This window comes from Protobothrops mucrosquamatus, unplaced genomic scaffold (genome assembly GCF_001527695.2).
Source record: "Protobothrops mucrosquamatus isolate PMUCROS unplaced genomic scaffold, P.Mucros_1.0 scaffold2779, whole genome shotgun sequence".
Classification (NCBI taxonomy): domain Eukaryota; kingdom Metazoa; phylum Chordata; class Lepidosauria; order Squamata; family Viperidae; genus Protobothrops; species Protobothrops mucrosquamatus.
Genome location: NW_015388816.1, coordinates 26,738 through 36,195, shown reverse-complemented (window position 1 = coordinate 36,195; position 9,458 = coordinate 26,738). Strand labels below are relative to the sequence as shown.

General features: G+C 42.9%; 1 protein-coding gene across 1 annotated transcript in view; it reads left to right on the top strand.

Moving 5' to 3' along the window:
- The window catches only part of LOC107296386 (cytochrome c oxidase subunit 6B1-like), a 33,736-nt gene that overhangs the window by 17,605 nt on the left and 6,673 nt on the right, over positions 1-9,458 (top strand). The gene's annotated exons all lie outside the window — the stretch shown is intronic.

Genomic DNA, 9,458 nt, shown 5'->3' with positions numbered 1-9,458 from the left:
ATGGATAGACTATATTCAGAAAAAATATGAACTGAGAAATTATCATCTTGCTTTTGATTAATTATTAAATTTTTATAAGTTTATTATTGTATTTTAGAGTTATAGTAAGTTTATATTTGTTTATTGTATGAATGGATAGCTTTGGATAGATTAAAATTATTTTGTAATTATTCCTGGGTTTAGCTCTGGGAAGTCCGGGAGGGGGAGGGGGGAAAAGGATAAAAATATATAAGAACTGATGTGTTTATTAATTATTTTGGAAGTATATTTATGAGGATGATCCTGGCTGTTACCCCAAACTGCTTCTGGTTGGTGCTTGAGAAAGAGGTTGGGAAGTAGGGAGTGGAAGGAGGAAGGTGGAGTGGTTGAGAGTCTAGAGGGAGGAAGGTTTGGTAGGAGAAAGAGGGGGAAGCAGAGAGGGGGCAGCCGGGACCACCCGTAAAGTATCTTTTCTTTTGTGTATTGATGTTTTGTATTTATATGCGTCAAGTTTATGTTTATATTTTGTTATACTTGAAAATAATAAAAAATTTTAAAAAAAAAATATCAAAGAATTGCTCATGAGATCACTTTTCACAAAAGTTCATGCTAGAATGTGTGAAATCTCGGGGGAGAGATGGTTGAAATCTCTAGAATGATGATGTTGCAAAAAAGGGCCTTTTTAAAAATGCTATTTGTACAGAATGCCTAAAAATATTGTTAACCTCAATGTTTTAGAAATATACTTGTATTTGCTTTGCAAGCTGTCTTGAGGACTTTTAAAAAGTAGAAAGCAGGAAAGAAATATCGTAAACAAAAGCTGCCCTCTAATGTGCTTTGCCTCTCTGCTCTTGTCAATCCTTAAGAATTTACCAGCCAGGGGCAGTTTTCTGCAACATCCTGTTGGTGTGAACTAGGTGAGATCATGTGAACTAGGTGAGATCATGTAGGTGAGATCATGTATTTGAGCCAAGGCAGTGTGCTGCACACGAACTCTACATGACCTCTATCTCTACATCTCACTCTTTTTTGTTTTGTTAGATGAGATATCGTTGTAAGAAGGGTTAGTAAAAGGATCATAATCAGGAGAGGAACATCCTTGCAGTTGTTTATATAGGGCATAAACTTGACCCTGAGGCAATGGGGGAGAGGGTTTGGGGCGAAAAGCTGTGATACATATGTTGCAAAAGGAAGGAATACACTGAACAAAGCAGCACCCACCAATCAAAATAGCACAAATAATGACTAAATAATGTAGGACATTTCCCAATAATCCTGTGGGCAAGCAAGCCCAAAGGCCTTCCCACCAAGATCCTAAAGTATCAATTTTCAAATCAGAGGCCAAATTGTGTAAAATATTGGCTGGTGCTGGATGGTTCGTGAACTGTCCGAAATATTGAAACAACACATTCCCCCAAAACTTTCACAACCCAAATGCTGGCGCAGAAGCAAATAATCAATAGCAGCGCGATTTTGCAAAATAGCCTTTCTCAAATCTTGCAGCTCATGGTTGATTGCTGAGATAGCTGAAGAAGTAGCATTAATTGTTTTTGCTAAATTACACGCAATGGCGTTAATGTTGAGGTGAGCACGAACAGCAAGTCCTGGCACACTGGCACTACGGGATCGGATTGGTCGCTGTGCCGTCTGTAGAGTCACCCTTGCCATTTCTGGGACCGGATCCAGGGACTGGTGCCACAACATCCTTGGCTGGGTGAACGCAACACGCTGGAATCCACAAAGGCCCTGTAGGAGCAAGCACAGAAGCATAGCCTCATCCCCAAGTGATCAGAGGGACCGGTCCCAACCATGCTTTGTCTGGTAAAGCCTGATAATATACCAGAGGGGGAGGCAAGCTTGTTTTCTGTTGAAAGTGTCTCTGATAAGCAGTTGAATTTTGAATGGAAACATTCAATTGGTTTAATGTAAATAACCTGTTGTGAACCTGTTGTGTTACCCACGACAAATTGGGTACCCGAGAGCCCTCCTTTTTTATTTGTTTGTGTAGGCAGTCCTTAAAGGACTGATTAGCACGTTCCACGATGGCTTGACCCATGGAATTATAGGGAAGGCCATGAGTAAGAACAATATTCCAGGTTGTACAAAATTGCAAAAAGGCCACTGAAGAATAGGCTGGCCCGTTATCAGTTTTTAAGGAAGAGGGCTTACCCAAGGCTATAATGGCCGAAAAAAGATGAGAGATAACATGTGCAGCTGTTTCCCCTCGTTGAGGCGTGGCCCAAATTGCTCTTGAGTAGGTATCAATAGATAAATGAATATATTTCCAGGGAGCCAAAGAGGGAACATGGGTAACATCCATTTGCCATAGTTGATTAGAGGTAAAACCACGGGGATTAACTCCCATGTCCCCCGAAGGAGATGCCCCAGAACATTGGGGACAGGATGAAACAATCTGCTTGGCTTGGTCGAGTGGAATATGACAAGCTCATTTTGATGAAAAAAAAAGTGACTGAAAAAAGGGTCTGAAAATAGAGTGGGGAAAACATGAACAGCAGCATCAGCATGACTATTGCCTTCAGAAAGAGGGCCAGGAAGGGATGAGTGACTGCGTATATGAGAAACAAAGTATAAATGCTTCCGATCTTGTAGCAGCTGCTGCAAAGTTAAAAACAAAGCCATGAGATTGGGGTCAATCCTGGGCATGATATAAGCACCTGGAAGATTAAAAATAAGTTGATACACATAATGAGAATCAGAGATTAAATTAAAAGGCTGTTGAGAAAAGGTGTGGAAAGCTAAAATAGCAGCAGATAATTCTGAGCATTGTGGTGAGGATTGCACTGCAGTGTAGGACACTTTCCAGGTATCATCATGAGGATCCTTGTAAGCAATCGCTCCTCTCGTTCGCCCTCCATCGGAAAAAACAGTAGGAGCTTGCGTCAATGGAGAAGGAGAAAGCAGTGGGCAGACAGGAAAGGAAGAAGTCATTAAACAAGCAAGCCGAGGATCTTTAGGCAAATGATATGAAATACAGCCTATATAATCAGTTAAAGAGCACTGAAGAGATAAGTTATTCTGAAAATAAAATTGAAAATCAGATTTTGGGATAGGAAGAACAATATTAATTAAATCAGTCCCATTTCGATGGCACGCTCGAGTGCGTCCTAAGGTTATTATTTCAGCAATAGTCTGGATAAATGGCAAAACATTTTGGGATGGGGGATGGGGTAAATAAAGCCATTCAATACAATATACTTTTTGTGCTTCTAACACAGCTAATACTCCTGTAGGTAGCTTACTAGTAGGAAATATCAAAAGAGTTAACTGATAATCTTTATGTGGAATTCTGTCCACAAATTGAGTACTCAAGATGCCATTAATTTGCTCAACCGTGACAAGTGCTGCAGGTGGAACTATAATGAGATCTCCAGGTTGTTTTCCTTTGGTCAATAAGTCAAATAATGGACTAAGCAAATGTGTAGGTAAAGAAAAATATGGGCAAACCCAATTGAGGGTGACCAGCAATTGCTGCAAATTGACCAACGAAATAACTTTGGGTAAGCTCAAACGAGGAAAAGCTGGAGCAGAATAAGATTGTAACATTTTAGGCCCTAAATAAAGATAGGGAGAATGCAACTGTATTTTTTCCAGGGCAACCTGCAATCCATAGAGACCTAAATCATTTTGTATTTCGGAAAGCCAATTAGGTTGTATCTTTGGTGCTCCAATTAAAATATCATCCATATAATGATATACCAAAGCCAATGGATGACGTTTGTGAAAAGGGGCTAATGATGCAGCGACATAAAGCTTACACAATGTGGGACTGTTTAGCATTCCTTGTGGCAAAACTGTCCAGTGATAACGTTTATTAGGTTCTGAATGATTCACTGCAGGCACAGTAAATGCAAACTTTTCCTGATCAGAGGGGCATAGAGGAATAGAGAAAAAACAATCCTTTAAGTCAATTACCATTACTTCATGATCTTGAGGAATCAAATTAGGGTTAGGTGTTCCGCACTGCAAAAGGCCCATAGGTTGAATACAGGTATTAACGGCTCTAAGGTCATGCAAGAAGTGCCACCTGCCACTTTTCTTTTTTATGACAAAAACAGGGGTATTCCACGGACTAGTGGAAGGCACAACATGACCAGCAAGCAGCTGATCGTTAACCAGCTGGTGAAGAGCCATCAATGTTTCGTGTGACATGGGCCATTGATCAATCCACACCGGCTCTTTAACCAGCCAAGTCAATGGGAGGGCAGTAATCTCAGTCTTCCAAAGTGAGGGTGGCACCCAATTTACTGAGCAGGTCACGTCCCCAAAGGCTGACATGAATATCTAATATGAAGGGGCGGACCTGAATGACCAAATCTGAATTAGGCAAATGGGCTGAAAGAAATTGCGCACTTTGACGTGCACTTTGACGACCCCCCACACCCCACACACTTGGACAGGGCTTGGTTGGCCAGGTGGCAGGCCACTGCTTGGCAGAGATCACTGAAACATCCGCTCCAGTGTCCAAAATTCCCTCAAAGGGCTTACCCTGCAGCACAATGATCTGACGGGGCGGTTGAAATGTGATTGGGGTAGTGATGGCAGCTATAACGGAAGTGGCCGGGTTAGTAGAACCGAAGCCTCCTTCCCCTCTCTCCTTTAATTCTCCCCTTGCCGGGACAAAATAAGGCAAATGCAAGAGCTGAGCAGGGCTAGTGTAAATGGGCAAAATTTGAGGCAAGTTGGTCCACAATTGAACATAAATAATTCCGGTGTAGTCCGAATCTATCACCCCAGGGATAACAAAAATACCTTTTTTACCCATGCTTGAGCGTGGAAGGACAAGCCCTACATAATTTTGTGGCAGGGGGCCTGATAATTGAGATGGAACTACTTGAACCTCCCCAGGAAATTTAAATTTCACTTCCTCCTGCAGTATCAAATCAATACCGGCACTACCTCTTGTAGCTGCAAAAGTATTTTCTATTGTTGGTCTGTTGTCTCTGTTTGGACTGGGGCCAGAGACCGGCCCGGTCGGCCGTTTCCCGACCGACATTCACTTGCCCAATGATAACCCTTCTGACACTTTGGGCATTTTGTTTTTGGCTTCGATCCCGGATGGAAAGAGGAGCGATGGAAAGGGGAGCGAGATGCTGCAGACATACCCCCCCCCCCGGCTTGCTACATTCCCTTTTAAAATGACCGGGTTTGCCACAGTTGTAACACTTTCCTTGAGGCTTGCTGCCTTGTGATAAAGCAGACGCCAATAAATTGGTTTGATAAGAGGCTGTTCCTAGATCTTGATACGCGCTAATCATATCTGCCAATTCAGGATTTTTTCCCAGACCAATAATTGCCCTTCAACATTCAGAAGTGGCGTTGTCCTTTGCCAGCCTCATCAACAATTCCTGCTGAGCTTCAGGATTGTCTATCTGTCTCCGTAAGGCATCCTGTAGTCTATTAATAAAATCAGGATATGGCTCAGTAGCCTTTTGCCTGATATTAGAGAAGGCTTGATGAGGCTTGCCAGAAACAGGCACTTTTCCGAAGGCTCGATAAGCGCATTCAGAAGAAACCTGTAAAGTGGCAGCTGGTAGAACAACCTGGGCATCAACTGGGGCAAAGGGACCAGAACCATACAATTGATGAGGAATAAAGACACACACACCCCCCCCCCCGAGTTAAGAGCACGCACAACACATTGATGTTTAAATTCGCTGTCCCAAACTACATATTGCGCTGGAGTAAGCAGCATGCGAAAGGTAGTTTTCCAATCTTCAGGCACTAAAATATGATTTCTCATAGTGGCTTCCAACATTCCCTGCACATAGGTACTTCCCAACCCCATATCTTGAATTCCTTTTCTCAGTTCTGTTAAAATTGCATATGACAAAGGGCGATATTCCACTATTTGAGCTCCATTCTGATTTACTTGTCCCGTGGCATGTACTGGACAAACAGAAAGCATATCAGCAATTTCTTCTACATTTCCCCCCCCCCCTTTTTCTAATTGTTCCTCTAATATTTTCCTTATGGGGGTGTACGATGGCCGTAAGGAGGCAAAAGAATTAGCCTCTTCAGAAGGAGCTGAAGGTCCAATTGGAGATGCTTTCGGTGGGACAAGTTTTACTTGATCATAATCAGGTGGGGGGCTTGTAGTCAATTGTTGCCCTGCCGAAGCATCAGAGCCAAATTTTTCCACTGCTTGACGGCATTGATACCATCAATGTAATATCTGTACTGGAGCCCGGGGTTCAAGATGTAAAGTATGCCCTATCTTTACCCAATCTCGTAAACGGAGCGTCCCGCGCTCTGGATACCAGGGGCAATGTTTCCCTACCTCCTCAACCAACTTCCTTATGTCTGCCTCAGACGCTGTCACGCCTGACTTGTGTAACAGGAATCGAAGTTCCTGTACATGTTTCGGCTAGTGTTGAGATAGATTGCAACCCATACTTACCACTGAGGGGTTCCAGAGGACGAAGGTGCACCTAGGGGTCTGTTCCACGCTGGTAAGTATGTTGGCTGTTGCTACCCATGGGGGTGTCCCATCTGGGGTGCCAGCTGATGGAATCAGAGACCAGTCATTGCAGGGTGCAAAGATGTCTCACTGCCTTTTGCAGTGTTTATTGCTCTTATACAGTTATTCCAAGCAGCAAAAGATAACATAGCAACAGGATAGCAACAGCACTTTTATTGGTGGATACTCCTTGTCAATCCTTAAGAATTTACCAGCCAGGGGCAGTTTTCTGCAACATCCTGTTGGTGTGAACTAGGTGAGATCATGTGAACTAGGTGAGATCATGTAGGTGAGATCATGTATTTGAGCCAAGGCAGTGTGCTGCACACGAACTCTACATGACCTCTATCTCTACAGTGGGAGTTGTTAGGGAGGTCACTATGTGACCATGCCTCATTTTACAACCTTTTTTCAGCAGTCATTAAGCCAATGCTGAAGTCATGAAATGAATCAATCCATTTTCTTCAATGGCTTTTTTTTGTCAGAAACCAGAAGTAAAAATGCCAAAAATCACAATCACATGATGTAAGATGCTGCAAATGGATGTGAGCTAGTTGCAGAATGTCCAAAATGTGTGTGTGCGTGCATGTGCAGCCTTCAGAACTCTGGAACCAGGTTGTAAGTAGCTCTGGTGAGGTGCAGATTATAACTTCAAACAGTTGCTAAGCAACTAATCATTAAGCAAGGACTGTCTATATACATGCATTAGAGCCAATCAGAATAGTTTTTCAGAACTGGAATTGTCTATCAAAAAAGTGTTTCTTGCTGCTACTTGAATGGCTTGTTTCCACCATCCTGTGAAAAGGAACCATTTTGTTACCCATTCACTCCTCCCTCTATGCCACTGGGTCAATATAAAAGGGGGGGGAATGACATTGCCATAGGTGTATACTATAGGCCACCCAACCAAACAGAGGAAATAAATGAACTTTTTGCTAGTCAGCTAACTAAGGTATGTAGGAAGCACATCACAATAGTAATGGGGGATTTTAACTACCCTGACATCAACTGGGAGACAAACTCTGCACCAAGTGGAAGATCAAACAGATTCCTGACAAACCTAGCAGACAACTTTGTCTCCCAAAAAGTAGAGAAGGGAACTAGGGGATTAGCCATTTTGGATCTAATTCTCAGTAACAGAGATGAAATGATAGAAGGTGTTGAAGCCACAGGAACCTTGGGAGGAAGTGATCATGCAATATTGGAATTCAACATTATGGAAGCACAAGCAATAGAACACAGTCAAACTAGAGTCTTGGACTTCAAGAGAGCTAATTTCAATAAACTTAGAGAGGGCTTGGGAAGGATTCCATGGATGAGAATCCTCCAGGGGAAAACAACTCAAGAATCTTGGGAAATTTTGAAAAGTGAGGTAATAAAAGCCCAGTGTCATGGTTCCGACTAATGAAACACTTCAAAGAACTTCCAGGCATGTTTATCCTAAAGCCTTTATTTACAGTGTTACAAATTGATGGCACATCATGGAGGTTTATGCCAGAATCTGAATTCCCCTTGCTGGCCTCTAACTTTTCTTGCTAAACCCCTCCCTTATTTTGCAATCATAAGTCACATTTTCCAATTAGCCCGGAGGGCAAAGATTCACTTCCGTTCCTTTTTCCCAGGCTTTTCTTATAATCTCCTCCCTTTTCTCTGTCATCTGAATTAACTCTAAAAATACCAGACAGTTCTGCATATTTTGTCAAAGCAATAATATTCAATATTAGCAGCGTTGACATCCGGCCCCCCTTACAAAAAGGACAGATCCTGTAATGTAAACAAAAGCATATGTTAATGACTAGTTTTTGGTTTGTTGGGGTATTTCGCATGAAACCTTTTGACGAGCCTGTCAGCTTTCACCTCAATGGATTTCACCCAGGTGGCTTCAGACAATAGGTATCCCTTCCATTGTACTAGGTACTGCAATTTCCCTTTAAAAATTCTAGAGTCAAGAATATGTTTCACTTCATAGTGGGTCTGTCCTGCAACTACGAGGGGCCCAGGTGCCTTTTTGGGGGGAGGTCTTAAAGTGGAGCCCCGATAAGGTTTCAAAAAGCTGCAATGGAAGACTGGGTGAATTCTCCCTAAAAGTCTAGGGAGTTTTAGTTCTACAGTGACTGGATTGATGATCCTTACTATGTGGAAAGGCCCCAAGAATTTTGGTCCCAATTTCATGCTGGGCAATTTGAGGTGTAGATATTTAGTTGACAAATAAACCTTTTCCCCAACTTGGAATGTTCTTTGGGGAGCCCTCTTTTTATCAGCCTGCTTTTTATAGGTTTCAAAAGTCTTTTAAAAGCAGTTTTTGTGTTTTTCCAAACTTCTTCCCACCCCCTCACCCACTGGTCAAGTGTCTGGGAAGCGGAGGGCACCTGAGGATATTCAGGTATTAGGCTGAACTCTTTTCCTGTGGACACTCTGAAAGGCGTGTAGCCGGTGCTGCTGTGCACAGAATTATTGTACGCCACCTCCACAAAAGGGAGGAGATCAGTCCAGTTCGTCTGTTGGTGAGAAACGTAGCACCTAAGATATTTCTCCACCATTTTGTTAGCGGCTTCTGCGGCCCCATTGGTGGCCGGATGAAAAGCAGATGATAAACCTTGAGATGATCCAATTAATGTAAGGAAATTTCTCCAAAACTTCGCTGTGAACTGCACCCCCCCTGTCCGAAATTATTCGCTTAGGGGCGCCATGCAGCCAGTAGATATGTTTCAGGAACAATTTAGTCAGTTGTTGGGCAGATGGGAGTCCTTTGCAGGCGATGAAATGAGCCTGCTTCGAGAACAGGTCTATTACAGTCCAGATGACAGTATTTCCACTACTTTCAGGTAGGTCTACTATAAAGTCCATAGCTATTTCTTCCCATGGTTGAGAAGGGTCTGCCACGGGTTGCAGTAACCCAGGGGTTTTCCCTGGGATTCTTTTCATTGTGGCACATACAGTACAACTTTTTACATAGTTTTCCACATCCCTTTTCAGCCCCGGCCACCAAAATTGCCGGCGG